Below are 18390 nucleotides of genomic sequence, written 5' to 3' on the forward strand. Positions count from 1 at the left end.
ACAGCATTATAGCAGCAAACTTTAAAGTGATTTTCATCTTCCTTAAAAGCCCATAGGTGTTTTTCTATAGTACTGAAAAGTTGGATGAGTCTAGTTTAAATTGGTAAAGAGAGTAGAAAAAATGCAGAGCTAGCCGGCACCAGCAAAAGCCCAGTATTATACCTAGGAAATATGCATTTTTCTGAATTTTGCTGTGTCAGATGTGCTTCCACTAGGAGGAGTTGTCATCATATACTTATGCTGTAAGAGTATCAGACTTGTGCTTTAATTATTTAACTCATTTGATGGAAAATGCAATTACTTATAGTTACAATGTGAAATATCTATAAAGTTCACCTATATCTGACTGGCTCGTTGTACATACTGCTAATTGGTATCAATATAAATATGAAAGGAAGCTTGCAGCTTGTGATATCTTACAAGCAAATTTATGTTTGTCATTTGCATTTAGGGCAAAAATTGAGTGCATTTCATAGAGATTACAATTGTTCTGAATTTCATGTTTTCCATAGGATATTGTGATAACTTGAGAATTTCAGAGTTTTAAATTATGTTTTAATAGTCACAGTTAAGGGAAAAGCTTGAAATGAAATGCCAGGATGTCTAGAAAGCCCAAGAAAGAGGCAAGAGGGGATAAAGTTAAATCCTGTATGTGTACCGTCTTAGGATTTTTTTGTTTAGTTGTTTTCTGTTTAACACTTATGTTGCAAATACTGATTATAACTGAAAAATATGGTGGTTTAGAAGTTCTAATGGGACATGCTTTCATTTGTATATTAAATCCAATGTAATACAGTTAGTACTTGGATTTAAGTGCTTCCTTTGATCTGTTTGCCACTCAAGTGTTGCAGGACAGTGGTACATTTGGTGGTACACAGTTTTACTTTGTTTCTCATACTGTTTTCCACTACTCATCTTTTAATCAAATCATGAAATATGATTCTTGTAAAATGTATGTTTTGGTAGTTTTTCAGCAATACAGCTTCTGCATAGACTCCTGTGGGATAAAGAGACAGAGACCTTAATCAAGCCTGTTCTTTCATTAAGAGAAGGGGACTGCTTAGAGATGTATATCAACTTCATATGTTAAAAAGACTTTCAGATTGTTCTAGAGCAAAAGAAAACAGATGTTTAAGCCTCTTGGGTATCACAAACCAGAACTGAAGTTTTCCGTGCAGCTTTACTATTTCTCTCATCTAAGGGCCTTGATTTTTGCACTGAATCAAACAGCTACAATGACTTACAGTGCTGCCACTCTCCAGCTGTCTTCCCCATCCCTTTGCTGTAGTTGTTTCCACAACACAGTTGAGAGAAATAAGGAAGTCTGTGCCTCACTTGCTTTATTTCGCAGTTCAGAATGGATTAAAAGGGTGTATGTTTACATGCAGACTGTCATCTGGATGGCAGAGGAGTCCATAACCTGTAGCAGAATTTAAGAGGAGATGTCTCATTCGCACTTGTGCTGTTTGACCACTTCATCATTGCTTGCTTTGTGCCAGCACAAGCTTTTCTGTGGCTGTACAGTGAAGGAAATAAGGGACCTGATTTGACCTGAAATAACAACTCCTTCTTCTGGGTCATTTTCTCTGCTAGATCAAGTCTCTGATCCCCTTCACTGCATGGTCAAGCAAATGCTAATGCTGGCACAGCAAAGAAATCAGTGCAAGGGAGAAACAAGTACCTCGAGTTGGAGGCTAGTAATAGATGGTAGCTACATAAACTGGCTTCAGCATTGCTGCCACCAGACATGTAACCATAGCTGAAAGCAACTGAAGACTAATGGTTGTAGTCAAATGAATTTGACAGAGAAAAGCAAAGCAGTGTTTAGACAGTCTATTGGAATACGAATACATTTCTTCTCTATTCATGTTTACAGCTTTTATTCGCATCTCTTGAAAGCACAGTAGCTAAATGCTTGATAGAACTGTAAGAAAATTGTTCTTTTACAATATGTTAAGTGCGCATTTGGTATAGACAAGATATTTCCATGTTTGTGGACAACAAACCTCCACATTTTATGTGGACAGTACAAGTAAATAATCAGTTTATGTTAGCTTATAGGTTTTGCTATATTCCAGAGTCTCAGTTGAAATAATTTTAATGAGGTATGGGTAGAAGAAAAAAAAAGGAAAAATAATCTTAAACACAAATAAATAATGCATATCAGTTAGCTAAAGACCTTGGACTTTTTTTGTTTGTTTGTTTGATCCAAAACAAATTTTGTTATTCAAGTTTTTTAATTTATCTGCCAAAGCAAAACAAAAATCTGTTATTTGCCTCTTCAGCACAGATAAAGGCAAAATTGAAAATGCAAATATATTTCTAAATTTTTCAAAAATGTGATATACAACCTAACAGTAGTTTAACACAGTTTATGTCAGCCATTACTGTATACTGCCAGCAGTATGGTATGCACTGTGCGAATGCGTAGTGCCTTTGGAGTGGTCTAATTTATTTGCTTAGGCAGATAATATTTAGGATGCTGGTTGCTTTGACTCTACCAGCTTACCCCAAATTACTTAAAACCCCAGTAAGTATTTGTTTGCATTCTCCATACGTACAAATGCATTTATTTTAAATAGCTGATGTGACTCATTACACAGGAATGTCAGTCTCGGAATCTATTTTAAATTGGATATCTGAAAGAGAAATTCTCAATACTTTTTTCTATGTTTCAGTAAAAATTGCCACCAATTGAAATAATACACTGGAAGAAGTATAAATGTAATGATGAAAATTCAGCTGTGTGATACTACTTATGAAAAATTTAGATTTTATAATAAACCTAACTGTAGCTAACACCTTGCTAGCTCTAGCAGATAACATTTGCACTGAAGGTTCATGTTCAGTAATTTGTCCTTTTAGTTTCTTTCTTCTCTTCAGTTAATTCCTTCTGTTCAGTTCTTTCTGTTCAGTTAATTCCTCCCAGCACAGTATGAGATTATTAAAATGAAGAAAGTAAGTACATTAGATAGGTGGTTTGACAGATATTTTAGAAATTGCTAATTACTATTGCGTATGCTCTTTTGACAACTGCCTTCATATAGATATTTTAATTGTAAGACTGCATGTTTTTTCCTTTCTGTAATATGAACAACACTAGAGTCAACGAAGTAGATTACTTATGTTCTTTTTGTGGTCAAGCTTACTGAGTACCTGCTCATGCTCCCTCCCCCCCATATGTATACTTCCAGATTTTTTCTGAGATCTATTCAGTTGCCTGTTCCACTTTGTTCACATGCTGCCTTATGGAAATAGCTTGACCTCCTATTTTCTCCTTTTCTAGTACTGTGATAGCACCTGGGCTCTTTTACTACTGTTTTAACTCTGCATGCTTACATGATACTGAGAATAGTTGTATGTCAACAGCTGATTCATGAAGTGCAGAAGGCATTAATAGTTTAGGTCCAGACTGTATGGATGTAATTGGTTTCCAAGAGAATGAAGTATGTATTTCACTGTACTAGGCCACAGATTTTCTGAACTTAAATTGCATGTCTTTATGTTGTCTTAAGTAAAATAATTGGATCATCCACATTTTTTCCATTATTTTCCTCCTCTTGTGTGTTTTCTACATGTTATAACAGGCATTTATCAGAGGTACTATGATCATTTTTATTTCTTTGTTTTACTTTGTTAAACCATCATCATTGTAAGAACATTAGCCTTTTTTCGCATTATGTTCTTATGCTTTCTTTTTCCCTCTCCCTTTCCCTCTCACCACCCTTGATGCCCTCTGCATGTGATTTGTACATAGGTCACATACCTGTCTATGACATTTTCTTATGTAGGTAATTCTTCCCTTGTAAGATGTTTTTTGATGGAAGTCTAGAGATAGAATCTGATTGTAACTATTAGTACATGATAAGTAGTTGTCACCTATTATTCCTTTTCATGCAGAGTTAACCAAAACTTCAAGGTTTTGCATATCATTCCTATGTGAAGAAAAAAACCAGTGGTAGCTTATCTTTGATGTCATCCAGTTTATATGCAACGTACCAAGCTCTGTTTCTGTGAATACAAGAGGATTGACACAGTAGGGGAAACAGGTTTTTTAGTCATAGTTTCCCACTCCTTTCAGCCACAGTCCTTGGCACAATAAGTGGTTTCTCTGGATTGTCTAGTGCACAGTGCCAGTATTTGTTTGATCAGTGTCTGACACTTTGGTTCTGCTGATGGATTGCTTTTCAGGTATTTCTGCTGCCTGTCTGTCTCTTGCCCTGTCTTGCAGATGCCCTATCCTTTTTGCTAGCAGAAAAGATGGGGATGGCTTTATAATACACTGGTTTTGATCAGTGCATTACCAACCCATAGCCTTATTAGATTAGGAGAACCATGCTCAGTTCTTAACTAGAAAATTTCTGGTTTCCATTTAAGGCAGTAGGCTAGAACAAGTCTCACAGAAATTATGGTGGTTTACCATTACTGTATTAACAAATCCTAGAGAAGAAGGTTACTCTTCTCACTAAGATGTTATCACTGCCATAAAGGTGAAACAAGCTTTGGGTCATTGACTGGTATCTTCTGACTTTCCCACTCTGCATTTAGTATTCCTGTTACAGAACAGTCAGCTTCTGAGTTTTTTCCAAAATACACTGATTTACTGTCTGAAACTGTACTACTGACAACATGCTTTACACTTGGCAAATCATTTAAAGACGGGAGAGGAGAAAGAGAAATACAACCTGAGCTGCAAAAGAAAAGGTAGTTCTTTTGTATTAAGATGGGAAAATCTCGGAGAGGTGACATCACAAGCATGATGACCACTTCCAGCTTTTCTAGTTTTTCATTCTGCTGCATTCAGAAACTGGCACTCCAATGGCAGAAACTTTCTGCCATTCAAACATGCATTACAATAGAACATTCAAGAAATACCTGTCTAAATTTCTTAGCTAACCATATAGTTAAGATGTGATCAGCAAAGAGAGCAGACCTTCGGTCGGTGTTACTACTTAGCGCCACAGTACAGGACCTGAGGTGTACAGATTGTTGTATGGGAAGATCAGCTTTATTAAGGCAGTAATTTAGAGAGTTTGTTGATTCCACTGATGCCAGAGGAAGATAAAGGTGCATCTGAAAATGAAAGTACATCTGAATACATCTGAAAACAAAACTGATGGGCCCTGGATTCAAGGGAGCTAGTTAGGAAGGCATGCCAAGTTCAAGTGATTAAAATCCTTAAGAAAACTCTTACTCATGCAGGTGTCCAATAAATCCATTTTTCCTAATAAATGGTTGTGTCACAGCAGGAGGCTAGTCTAAATTTGGAAGTACAATACAAGTCAATTTTGCTGAAGTAGAAAAGGCATAATAAGAGAAATGACTTTCCAGAAGAGATTAAATTGCTGGCTCTGCTGGCTCACCTGAGTAACTTTGGTGGGGACAGGATTACACCATGATACATGGCTTGCTCCTTGTCATATTACAGCCTGAATCCCCAAGGGAGACTGAAAAAGGAGCATGAGTTGTTGTCCCTGAAATACTTACTATATCCACACAGTGATTTTGAGTTGCTCAACCTTGGTGTCTTCGTAATACACACATACTCACTTTTCAAAAATTACAGTGAAGCTAATTTGATGAAACCATAACTGAATTAAGAATCTGGTATTACATATCACTTACCTTGTGTCTGGAGTATAACAAGCCAACATCAGCAGCAGCATCTTTTGATAGTTCTGGGATAATGTGATAGAGGAAAGAAGAAAACTAATGAATTATCAGTATAGTAAAGCATTGCAATATGAACAGTTGGATCTAAAAGCTACATATAAAACACCTTTCTTTGTGCTTTTGCTTCAAATATGCCCCAATATGTATGGCTGCAACTGTGAGCATGTTTCTAAGATAATACAGAAAAGCACTCCAAAAGTAAAAGCTAAGTTCAGTTCAGTAGATCAGAGTGCCACCGTAGGAACCTCCCGTTATTACCCATTTGATAACTTTTTGGCAGCAACTTCATTTCATAAAAGCCTCTGAGCAGCTGGTGTTCAGAAACAGAACTGTACAAACCTAGGTTGGATTTGAATTGTTTATTTTGATGTAAAAACCCCTGAAATTATATAAATGATGTGGGTACTGCAGCAAGACCTTCTACATAAGGATTTCAAAATACTGTAACTTCACTTTTGAGCTTGTTAAGTAATATCAGAAGAAAAAGTCTCACTGAATAAATAGAAACAAGTCATGGAGCAACCATGGTTTTATCCCATAAAAATCTGGTGACCTGACTAAACCTATGACGATCTCTTTATTGCAGGAAACCTGAGATGTACAGGAAGTGACAGTGTTTAGAATGGGTAAATAGAACATAGATCTTGTATCACCCTCCAATACGTGCTGTCATCTTATATTTTTGTTTCCTTCCTTCCTCTGGAAAGGATATTCATTTCTCAGTGGGGAAAAAATATGTGCCCGACATCTGCCACACACCTTGCTGGTGTGTTTATAATCGTATTTTGGATGTTAAAAAATGTTGGCATTACCTTAGAGTTAATCCTATTTTCAGAAATAAAAATAAACACTGTAGAAGTAAAAGAATAATAGGAAACTAGCTGTTCCTAAAACCAGTTCTCATAATTATATATTTAGGGTCTTTTACAATTTATTTTGTAATTCCATTTTACTCTTAACCTTGAGCAGGCTCTGAATATATCTTGTGTCCTGACCACTAGGTTGTACCCTGCATCCAATTAACAGTGTAATATTGGTTAAATAAGAGATGTTGAGTTAAAGTTTCTGTTAACTTTCTTCACCAAAACTACCATTAGCAGAAGGATCAGGAAGGCAATTAGTTATCTGGTGGGAGAAAGGAGATTCCTTCAGCTTGTAGGAACAAATTTTTCATTAAAACAGTAGGGAAAAAACTACGCAGGTGTCAACAAAGACTTACTAGCACATAAAAGTATGCCATAAAACAATCACATTCAAAGGTGTAAGTGCAGTATATTTGAAAACAATAATCTTGTATCTCTTAGTAACTTGTCATATAAGGTTAACATCATTTTCTGCTTGCACTTGAATGTCCTTTGGTATGGGGGTTTGGAGGCAGGGGGCTTGTTTTTTGTTTTATTTTGGTGGGGTTTTTTTTCATTTGGTGTAAATTAATAACAGAACAAATGCAGCTGGCCAAGTAAGATTAGGTAGCCACTGTTTATCACTATATTGTTTAAAAAGAATGTTGCTCTGTGGAAATTCTGGGATTCCTTTCATGCTTAGTGCTGAATTTCTTTTTGTTCTGGAATGAGAAGTGTGGCCACTATCCACCAATTCTTGTAGATATTTTTTAGTTGTCATGTACTAGCATGGAAGCTAAATATTCAAAATGAAATATAAAATTTGTAGTCTTAAAAAAAATATATTCCTAGTGAAGTTGCTAAACAGTTTTGAAAACAAGTTCCTTTATGACAACAAAATTAAAGCCTGTGACTGAGTTAGAAGTGTATGAACCAGAAAAGAGCTATTTGTCCACAGTTTTACTAACGTCCTAACCAACTAGCTGTGTTTTCCTTTTATCTCCCTGAAAATCGTCTGCCTCTCATGCTGACCATCTTGCAATCTGAAAGTACCTGTTTAAAGCAAGCCAATAAATGAAATATTTCAGTGGCTGAGCTTGTCCTCGCCTCACATAAGAATGTTCTCTGTGGCTTTAGCGTTCCTCAAAGAAATTCTTTTGTGGTGTGTCCATTAAATGTTGAGATTTTCTGATCGATGTTACTCCACAAGATACTCTTAAGTTACTATAATATCACCATTCTTTAGATGTATCCTTGTCATCTATAGCCTGCAATATTTTCACAATAATGAGAAACCTGCAATAAAGCAAGTAATATAGCAGAGTATTCCGGTGGAGGATAGAGGGATTTCACAACGTGATTTGCCAATTAGCGGGTTTTTTCTTTAATAGACCATGAAGTGACAAATTCCAGGATTCCAGGATACAACTTCCGCAGTGTAATGGTGTATGTGTCTCTGAAGTGTAACCATTTTGACTTGTTTCCAAGGTTGACCACTGAGGCAAAATTCATAGTGGCTTCCAAAACCATGTCTGGTCCAAAACATTGTGTGTCTTACTAACAATACTTGTTCTAATTTAAATGTTTTCAAAATATTTCTAGGAATGTATTGTACTTTAACACAGGTAATGCTGCTACTGTCGCCTACCTTTCTGCAGGACGGTATTTTTGGTTTTGCAATTTCTCTTTAAAAAAAAAATAAAAAGAAAAGCTTCAACACTTTTCTAGTGTTCCAAGAATTATAAAAATGCTAAACAGCTTTATCTGTCTAACAGAAAGCAACTCTGGCTCTTTGCTGACCATAACATGTCAGCCTTTGGGCAGCTTCTTGTCACATGTTCAGAGCAGACAGATGTGTTGGAACAAGTGGTTTGTGGCTGGAAAGTCATAATTCCAATTGGTTTATACAGAGCTAATGAGCAAGTACTTTTCCTGAAGTATAGATGAGAGGAAAATCTTCAAATGAAAAAATGTATCAAAAACATATGGTTGAAGACACTACATGTCTGAACATGAGCATTTCCTGCTTCTGGCAACAGTGCTCTGATAGGAAATGTTCAGGTCACAAGTTACAGATTCAGAATTGGGCATCCTTGAATTTATTTAGGATATGCTCAAACTTGCAAATAGAAATCTCTTCACAAACTCAGCAATTCTTTGGAAGCTTAAGTATTTGTTTATGTCGATCTTACATAACTGCTTATATAGAGCAGTGGCGTTGGGAGAATATTTTGTGCGTCTATCTTTTGTCTTCCTATGTCTATCGTTTCCATCTTAATGTCTATCTTTTATTTCATTTCAGCAACTGGAAAAAAGGTAACAACAAGTATTTTTATTTACAGATAACTCAAATTCAGATGACATCATGATGGAGACCAAACTGTAACAATCTCTCAGTTGCTCTTGTTGAGAAATACTCTATAAAGGTTGACTTTAGCTATGTTCACATCTTGGACAAACACCCACCACAGAATCTTTTTCATTTTGACTGTCTTACAGAATATGCAGTTTCATTCACTTCCTTCATATTCCTACAGATAACACTGCATCTTTTGCTATTCCTCTTCATTTTGTACATTTTGTCATATGTGTTACACATGTAAGAAGAATGGCATTATCACTGAATGAGCATATTGAGGAACATTCTCTTTGAATACAAGGGCTGAGGGGCTGAGTATTTTTTAATTTGTACTACAGTATTGAGTGACTGTTGATTCATCTTCTAAAAGATTAATTCAGCTGTGAGAGCTAAACAAAATATAGTCTTTAACATTCCATGTTTGTATGAGGATTACAATGAAACAATGAATTAAATGTAATAATCTTAATGCATAGATAACTACCTATTACCAAGCGGCCAAGAAAGTATTAATCTCTTTGGCCATAATGGTAGAACTTACATGCTATTAAGTGCTTTCTGAGTTGTTCAGTCATTTAACAATCCTATGCAATATTATTTTTAATTGGGTTTTGGTTTTGTTTTTCAGAGTAAAAGGCATTGTGAGGTGAGGGAATAGATAATGAAGTATCTACCCATTTCTAACTGGCTGACCCAGCTTTGTCTTGCAGAATATTGCACACTCTTTGAACAATATGGTGGCATAGAGGTAAGAATTGGCTTTTCCAATAAAATTCTTGAGAAAATGTCAAGCAAGATGATGTAATGCAAGTGATTAATGTTCCGTGATATGATGTTGGAGCAAAAAACCTAAAGACTGATAGTTTGCTTTTGTCTTAGGAAAGGGGAAAATAAAGCCAATGTCTTTTGTAACTGTGTACTAAAACTCACAGAGAAACAGAGTCACTTACTGGTGAGCTAGATAAAATGAACATTTTACTGTTTCTAATGCTGCTTGTCCTGTATTAGTCTTGGCTGTCTCAGATTGTAACAAATGGGCATGTTCACCAAAGCAAGAACACATAGATAACTTTTGTTCTGCAAAAGTTAAAAAAAGTTTCTTAAAATTCAGAACTAGATAAAACATAAACTTATGTGCCAATTGTTATATGAAGTTGTTTATAGGTAAATGGATACTATGTGGCTTAAGAATAATCTTCTCTATTGAGCAAATACCACATTACAGAAGGACCTTACATCAGTCATGTTGAAGATCCCTATACATTTATTTAGAAATTCTTAGGAAGTCCTTTTCCCACAGGTCTTACTTGATAAAAATTTCCTCTTTATTTTCCATTTTGTGTTTTCAGTTCTTATCATCCATGTACAAATTTATTGACACTTGCATACTATATCCTCAATTAAATGCTGCTTTGACATGTTTTAATTCAGAAAATAAATTCAGAAAATTCAGAAATAAATGTAATTTAGAAAATAATTCAGAAAATAAATGTAAAAAATACAACTGAATATTCTCATCAACCCAAAATATCCTTGGATTCACTTTTAAACAAAGTTTCTACAAATTTTTTTTGTCACTAATCAAAGTTTCATGAAGTGGCATTAAAGTTTATTTAAAATTGGCTTATGTGTCACATCTGTGCTGCTTGTATACCAGAGCTCTTAATGAGTGTCATGGTAATCTCATAATCCAAGCAAAATAAAAATAAAAGGATTTTAAATATAAGTAGAATTTGTCACAACTAGGAAAAGGACAGCATTTTCTACTTTCCCAAATGGACTCAGTCAGTACAACTTAGAAGCACATTGGAAAATGTTATTATGTGATTCACACTACCATTGTAACACAGAAGACAGTAATATAGAGCCATGGGACAGCTGTTTTGACAGTCAACAAACAAAAAAACCCCTTTAGCAAAGATAGTTTACAGCTTACTGAGCCTGAAAGCTGCTTGTAAAAAGTTTTTGCTGAAGTGCAAAATTAAAAATAGGCTTAGTGCATCATTCTGGACACAATGGACTTTTTTTAAGTTCAAGGCCATGAGTCAGAATTTCAGTTCTGCAATATCTGTAGACTAGAAGCATTCTATAATTTCTTAGTTGCTCAGCCAAACTGAGTATTTTCCTGAAACAAAACGTTAATTTGAGAAAATGCCTGACTTTACCCTGACTTCACATACTAACCTGCTTAATGCTAGGCATACGCTTAAGAACCATGTTGAACCAAGCTTCTAAGTTCTTGAAAGTCTAAGTAATTGCCTTTGATGTCTTCTACTTTTAAAAATAATTACTAATAACTATTTACACTGGGGTTTTTATCTCTGCAGTAGAAGGTATGATTATATCCATTTTGCTGAGGAGGACAGTGATGCACAGTTTCTTGAATTAAATTGTTCTTAGCTAAGTAGTAAATTCATGGCAGTAGAAGACAGAGTTCTTGGGTTTCAGTCAACTGCTGTAGCCAGTTCTTAAGCCAGACCAGAAAGTGCTTATGATCTTGAATGAAGAAAGAAAACTTCAAGGCAGGAGACTGTTCTCCTGTTCTCCAAAATTTCCACATATGAGTGTTGTCTGCTGCAAAATGCAGCAAGTTCTTTAAAGCTACTAAAAAAACCCCAAAATGCTCCCACTGTGTTACCCTGAGCAGATGCTGTTCAGTACCACACCAACCCTTTTCATGTCCCTCCTTACAAGCTTTTTACTAAAGTTTGAAGAGCAGGCATATTGCATTTATACTTCTTTGTATGTGTTTTTTCTTGGAGCATGATTTTGGGGTTTGGGGGGCAGGGTGTTGGGGTTTTTTTGAGAGAAGCAAAGGGAGCTTCTGTCACTGTTGCCAAAGCTGAAAAATCCTTTCTACTGAAATGTGAATTCATCATTAGTACCAATTTTTGCATTTGAGTAAACCTAGAAAGGGATAAAGTAAGAGTAATAATTATTCAAATCCCTTCATTCACATCATCAGATACATATGAGGTATCATTTGAGAAACATTTAATATGACATTTCAGGCATGGCTAAATTTCCCTAACAGCTTTTGAACACAGTTATAGCTAGTGAAATAAAGAACTGAGGCTTTCAGCAATTAGAGGACTACTCAGTCTAAATCAAAGAATGTCATGCTTTTGCAGTGGTTTTAGTTTGAAAGAAATATGTAAAAATGACAATTTCAAAAACAGTGGCTCACTTAGAGTAGAAATCTGTGTCAATTGTCTGTCTTACACAGTGAAACACTGTGATTTTGTATTTTAGGGTCCTAGGCCTGGCTTGTCAAATCTCCATTAGAAAAGACCACTTTTAGTAATACGACTTGCCAATAAAAAAATGGAGTAGATCCTATGGATTTCTCTTTATCTGATTTACAGTGAAAATACAGAACAGTAAAAATAAAAAGAAATACATTTGATTGTAAATTTTCTGCTTTGGATGTGTTTTCTTTTTGCTCGGGAAGATGTCATCATCGAATGAAATTTTGTACATACTTATAAATCAACATCAAATTGAAATTTTGTACTGACTTATAAATAATGCCTTGAGTTATTCAACAGCTTATTTTGAAAATAAAATAGTAATGATTTTGTGGAGAGAAAGGGGAATAAAAGAGAACAGTTCAAGTTTGATTACCCAAATGCATTATCTTGGAAATTCATGTTCTTCAAAACAGTGTCACAACCCATGTTATCTATTAATTACAGTGAATATCCTCTTGATTATCTAAAACCTTCTTTTCCGTTATTATTATGCCCCTCAGTTCACCCTGAGATCTATCTTCCTTCATTAGCTTAAGTGCAATTGGCATACTAGCACTTTTGGGGTATTTTTTTATTCAAAGGAGTAATAGCTTTTAAAAAGTGTCCACCTATCTTGACCAGTTTTGTTCTGAGAAAAAATTGAGAGACAATGAATTAATGTTTTAAAAGAAAAATTCTTCCTTCAATAACATAGCTTATCACGACAAAGGGGCTTCATATAACACATAAATATACTTACATTTGCTGTTGCGTAGCTTACGGTATCAGAAACAGCAAACCTGCCTGAAAGAAATGTAAATTCTCCTGGACTAATAGGTATAGTATGTTCCTTACTCTGGCATTTGCTACAGAACTTACTCCATCTTACAGAAGTTGATCTTAGAAAAATGGGAATTGAAAATCAAGTCCACTGAACACACATTATTTCCAATACCCTGCTGCTTCAGGAGGTAGGAAAAAAGAGAGGTAAGATTTCCATGTTGTCTCTAAGAGAATGAGTTAAGGCAACCCAAGCTTTCCTGTCACAAAGAGATGACAAACGAATACTCTGATTCAGCCTAGAATACTGCTCTGAATACAGATCACAGGGGTACTTTACACAGACAATAAGAAGAATAGCTAAACATTATTCTTTTGGCAGGGTTTTAAAAAATAATATAACCTGTACTTTTTTTAGAAGTTGTCATTTAGAAAGAGCTCCACTTTCAGTTCACTTTCTATTGCTCTCACAGTATTCAGCTTAAGAAGATACAGTAATGTTAACAGACCATAATTGACAGAAGACTGTTGTGAATGTCTTCCTCAGTTGGAAAGTTCGTATCAAATGGTCTAAACCAAGCTATTTTGTGTGTATGCCACCTCATCCCTAGTGAGGAAAGAGGAAGAGTGCTTACACAGGCAGTCCTGACCCTCCTTTTCCATTTGGGACTTTGCTATGAATTAAGACTTGATCACTACATCTTTTGTTGCTTTTATAATGCTTTTATCAGTTCAGTATCAAAAGTCAACTCAAGTTTGTGAGAGCTGGAACAAGCCCTGTAAGACATTCTGTTCTGAGTGGAAGGATATAGTGAGATGTTACTCAACTATGACTTATTGTACAGGATATTTTAAGAGTAGTTAACAAGATAACAAGATATGAGTATTACACAGTCTGCCCAATAATTCTGAAGATCACTGCCTAAGGCTTTTACAAATTTCATGTGAAGCAGTGATTTACTTGGCTAACATTCCTGCTTTTACCCTCTCTTGGTCAAGATAAAAAGACTTTTGGAGCATGTGTAGAAATCGAATATTCATAAAATGTGTTTAGCTACTTTAACTTTTCAGAAGAAACTAGAACTGGTTGTGTACAAGTAGATCAGTGTACTTTCTTGATGTTTTCTAAGGAGTTCAAAATTGGTTTAACAATTACATAACTTCTACAATCAATTGGTTTAACTTTCTTAAAATATGAATATAAATATGATGGTTTTGTAACTGCTACTGTGAACAGATTAGGAAATTATTCAAGTTGATAACTGCAGTGAAACTAGACATATTTCAGTTAGAATCTATTTTCATGTGGCTTTGGGACTGTATTTTGTAACCTTTTCAGGTACTGGAGTGAGGAATATATTACAGTTCTCAATGTAACACTTTTTCAGAGGAAAGGACTGTTCAAACTGTCATTCATATGGTGAATTGATTTATAGATAGTTATGTGACATTTCAATCAACTCACTGGAATGTTCCAAATTCTATTAATATAACTATAACTCATGATTGTTCAGCTTCAGATATGTTGAGCTAAATCTAATCTTGCCGTACTGCTGGTGATTTCAGTGAATTTGAATTTGAGTCAAACGTTTTTATCTCCAAATTGGAGTGTGTATATTTCTTGACCTTTGGACATATGTCTTGCAAGGTGACAGCACGATGTCATTTGTCTTTTTTTTTTTTTGGCAGTTAAGTGCTAGAATTCTTTAAGCTAAGTTCCAGTAAAAGTAGTGGTGGTTCATATTTTTATGGGCATTTATCTTGGTGAGCAATGTTTTCGTTCAGTCTCTGGTTTTGGCTAATGAAAATAATTAAGTGTATAATTGAATTATGTGCTTGAAAAAATAGAGCCAAATTGATCTCTGAGTTGTTCTGTTTATGCCAGGATATTTACATCCTAGAGAGCTGTGCCTATTGTATTAAAGAATTCTGGGAAGGCTGCAAAATAGATCAGTTCACTCAGTCATACATGAGTGCAGACTGTTCTGTTTTCACAGTAGGGACTAATGGTTGTTATCTAGTCTCCAGCCTATTATGACATGGCTTTGTTTTGTGTCTGTCTTTGACAGAGTGCTGTGTCTAGGAGCAAAATGCCTAATCAGTTACACTGAAATGCTTGTTTTCCAGCACTGAACTGGACTAAGTCAGACATTAGAAAAAACATTTTTTTTAAATCTTCCATTCTATTAAATAAATACTGATGTCCTACCAGTACAGAGCAAAGGCTATATTATTCTGTTTGCTGTCATTTTGAGCTTTAAACAACAGCATTGTATTTGTTGCTGGTTCAACAGTTTCCAGACAGTGCTTGATGTGATAAGTCACTTTAATATGTAAGCATTTTCACAAGGTTAATTTTATACGACTAAGCATTTCTTTGTACAGTGAGGTTAAGTTTTGGAAAATTTTGTCAAAACATTTTCCGTTGTCTAAAATGTTATCTGGTTCTGAAACTGCTTTGAATAGAACATGTCTCAGTACGCTAAGATTTACATTCGTCCCGTCTAACTCTAGCTACTCAGGCTGTGTTTCCACAGTAATTAATACCAAGATCTGTGCATTGACATAATGCCCAGCAGCACATTTGACCTGGAACAAATATGTGCACATGATCACATATCTGTTGAATTAGGCAGAGTACACAATACGACATTTATTACCTTTATGCTTTTACGCTATCTTTATGCCAGCCAGTGGTAGGGAAGTGATTACAATAACTGGTTTGACGTGAGTAGCATTAGCTAATCAGTAGAAAAATAACCATTCAAAATTGTTAAACCACTTCAGTCCAGCAGAATGAATTTTATAGTAGATCAGTGCTTTGAATAATGGGGCTCTGATATTTTTGATCAGTGTTAGAAAACTGAAAGGCTGCTGTGCCATTGACTCTTGACCTCAATTGAAGCTGGGGTTCCAAAATGCCAGCCTAAGCAATCTGTGCCCTCTTCAGCTTCCCTTTAGCTGCTTTTCCCCATCTCTGTATCATTCCTTTTAGTTCTTAAAACTATCCTGCAGCTGCATGGTGAACCCATTGCAAAACTTATCTGGCTGAAAACCAACTTTTTTAACCCTCATATTCATCCAGACCAAGTCCCTGTGCCAGTTCACTGTTCAGCTGCACAGACACTTGCACAAGTATGAATTGCCAAGCAAGAGACAGCAGAGGTGAGCCCTGGTGGCTGAAACAGCCCCATTGCCTAACATGAAACCACAGCTGAAGGTGTTCTATTAGGAGGCAAGTCACTCTGTGCTCCCTCTAGCTATTAGAAAGAGACAGATGAATTCAGCAGATAATTCAGTCCACTTTCCATTTGAATTACCTTATGTAGGTGTCTATATTTTTTTGTTGATTGTAGAGATATCCCAGGATGGCTGACTTCCTGGCAGATTACTCAGCAAGTGCTGACAGCTGGTGGAATGAATTTAGGCCTAAAAGCTACAACTGCAGTTGGCGTGGAACATTTCATCTCGTCTTTTGAGTGCAGCCTTCCAAATTTCAAGAAAGCGTTTGTTTCCTTTTCTCAGGATTTCTGTAAATCCTGATGATCTCAAATATTTGCTTAGGGCTTATCACTATATTTTGTTTCCTTGCAAATTGAAGTACGCAAGTGGAAAAATTTTACCAATTTCTGCAAACTTTCTTCCTAAGTGCAAAACTTACTGAACATACTTCCTACCACTGTTTCATGAACAGAAGAGCACATGGCTGTGTACTGAGTCAAACTGATAGTTGCTCAAGTCCACGATCTTGTATCAGGTAGCGGCAAAGTAGATGTCAAGTGAAACATGAAAGAGCACAGCAACCTGTAGTGATGCTTTCCCAGAATACTCTCTAAGCATTTAATCTAACAAAAATGAAGTTTCAAAAAGGTATGAATGTGAAGAGCCATAAATACTCTTCCCACACTCCTTTTGACTGTATCTTGACTTACCTTCTGATGTGCACTGCAGCACATTCTGGACCTTGGTGTCCTGCCATCTAGGCCAGTATCCATTCATGTATTCATAGCATGCTGTGACTCCTTTGAGATGTACCTTTTGTTTTATGTTGCAGGGAAACTGTAGAGTCAGAGGGTGGGGCCTGCAGCTTGCCTGGGCTTGTCCCAATATGGAATCAAGATGCATCCAAAATTTGGGTACTAACCACTCCCAAGTAAAGCAAAATATGGGCTGTGCTTCTGTCTGTGCTTATAGGAATGTTCTCAGCAGCTATCTAGCACCTTTTTGTAGTCTTAGAAATGTTTGTTTGGCATTGCAAAGAAGCCAGGAAATAACATACCCTCTTCTAGAAGTAGCTTCTTCTGGTATGAGAGAAACTGATGACAAATTAAGTGTAATCTGACTCCTGTATTACACAAAAAGGTTTTCATTCCCAGAGCATGAGGCATAGCAGTCTGTCCTGTAGCAATCAGCAGTTCAAGACAGGCATCCTGGAAGCTATAGCCCAGTACTTACAGAGTAGTGCTCCAGGAAGGAACCATGTTTTTCTCAGTATCCTCTAATACAACTGAAGCAGGGTTTAATGCTATGTGGGATTGGGACAGAGTGATATTTAATCATGTTACCATATCATGCTAGAGTCTTTGGGAGTGTGGTTTTATTATGATTTCTTATGACCTATAGTGAAAGAATAAATTGTGCTTCAGATGGGTTGAGGAATCCCACCATATTGTGACCAGCTTCTTCAGTGCGGTGGAAATGTTACCTATAGAGAGAGTAATGTAAATATGTAAATGCAAATGTCTATTTTGATACAATAAAAAAATACCTTGGATATTGCCAGACATGGAAGATAGTTCTTGGTTGCTTTATAACCATGAATTTAAATATCAAATTATTTTGGAAAGCATTGTATCATTTGACTATTAAAACGTTTGTGTACATTTGTAAGTATTCATGATGTGCTTTTCTATACATCATTGGTTGAGTTATGAGTGGAAAGATATATAGAAAGCTAAGTGACAAGAAGGTTTTTTTATGAGGTGTTCTAAGAGCTAGAACTTTGTTTTTCCAGTAACTTCTTTTACTGAGCTGAATTCTGATTAATAGCATTTTATGGCTTAATGTGATTTCATTAACATCTTAGAGTGTTTTCCTTTGGGAGGCTAAAGGTATAAAGAATCTTTTCTTTTTGTTTTGTACACGTTTTCTTATACAGAGAGATTGCAGTTCTAATAGGATATATATTTAGATCTTTTATAATTTTATTTGTCATATAAAGAAGGCCAGCCTTAGTGGTTTTAAATAAAATATATGCATTGACATAACTTATTGTGGGTGAATATGAAATAATATGCAAAACCTGAATTAGATTAAATGTAATTAATATTCCATAACTTCTTGCTTTTGGTGGGGAAAAGAGATTTTGCATTTAAATTCTTAAATAACTGTTTCTGCATATGTTGTATTTCTTGCCCTGCTGCAGTAGTGTAAAGTTAAATATGAAGTGCTTTCCTGCCGTGTGGGTCTTCTCCTTGTCAGTTGTTATATAGAAGACCTAAGATGT

At 35.7% G+C, this 18390-nt stretch overlaps 1 protein-coding gene and 1 long non-coding RNA gene across 3 annotated transcripts in view; one reads left to right on the plus strand and one right to left on the minus strand.

Moving 5' to 3' along the window:
- Positions 1-1210: 1210 nt before the first annotated feature.
- LOC142412697 (uncharacterized) lies at positions 1211-17166 on the minus strand. Of its 2 annotated transcripts, XR_012776591.1 has the most exons (5): positions 16817-17166; positions 5626-5678; positions 4934-5073; positions 3767-3935; positions 1211-1420 (listed from the first exon to the last, which is right to left on the minus strand). It is a non-coding gene; the product is annotated as an uncharacterized LOC142412697 (long non-coding RNA). The 2 variants fall into 2 exon arrangements; XR_012776590.1 differs by lacking the exon at positions 4934-5073.
- Positions 9512-18390, plus strand: part of BCAR3 (BCAR3 adaptor protein, NSP family member) — an 80070-nt gene continuing 71191 nt past the window's right edge. Inside the window, exon 1 of the mRNA XM_075508342.1 lies at positions 9512-9622. The gene's annotated coding sequence lies outside the window, so the exon portion shown is untranslated. The remainder of the gene's footprint in view (positions 9623-18390) is intronic.

This window comes from Mycteria americana, chromosome 7, assembly GCF_035582795.1.
Source record: "Mycteria americana isolate JAX WOST 10 ecotype Jacksonville Zoo and Gardens chromosome 7, USCA_MyAme_1.0, whole genome shotgun sequence".
Taxonomy (NCBI): Eukaryota; Metazoa; Chordata; class Aves; order Ciconiiformes; family Ciconiidae; genus Mycteria; species Mycteria americana.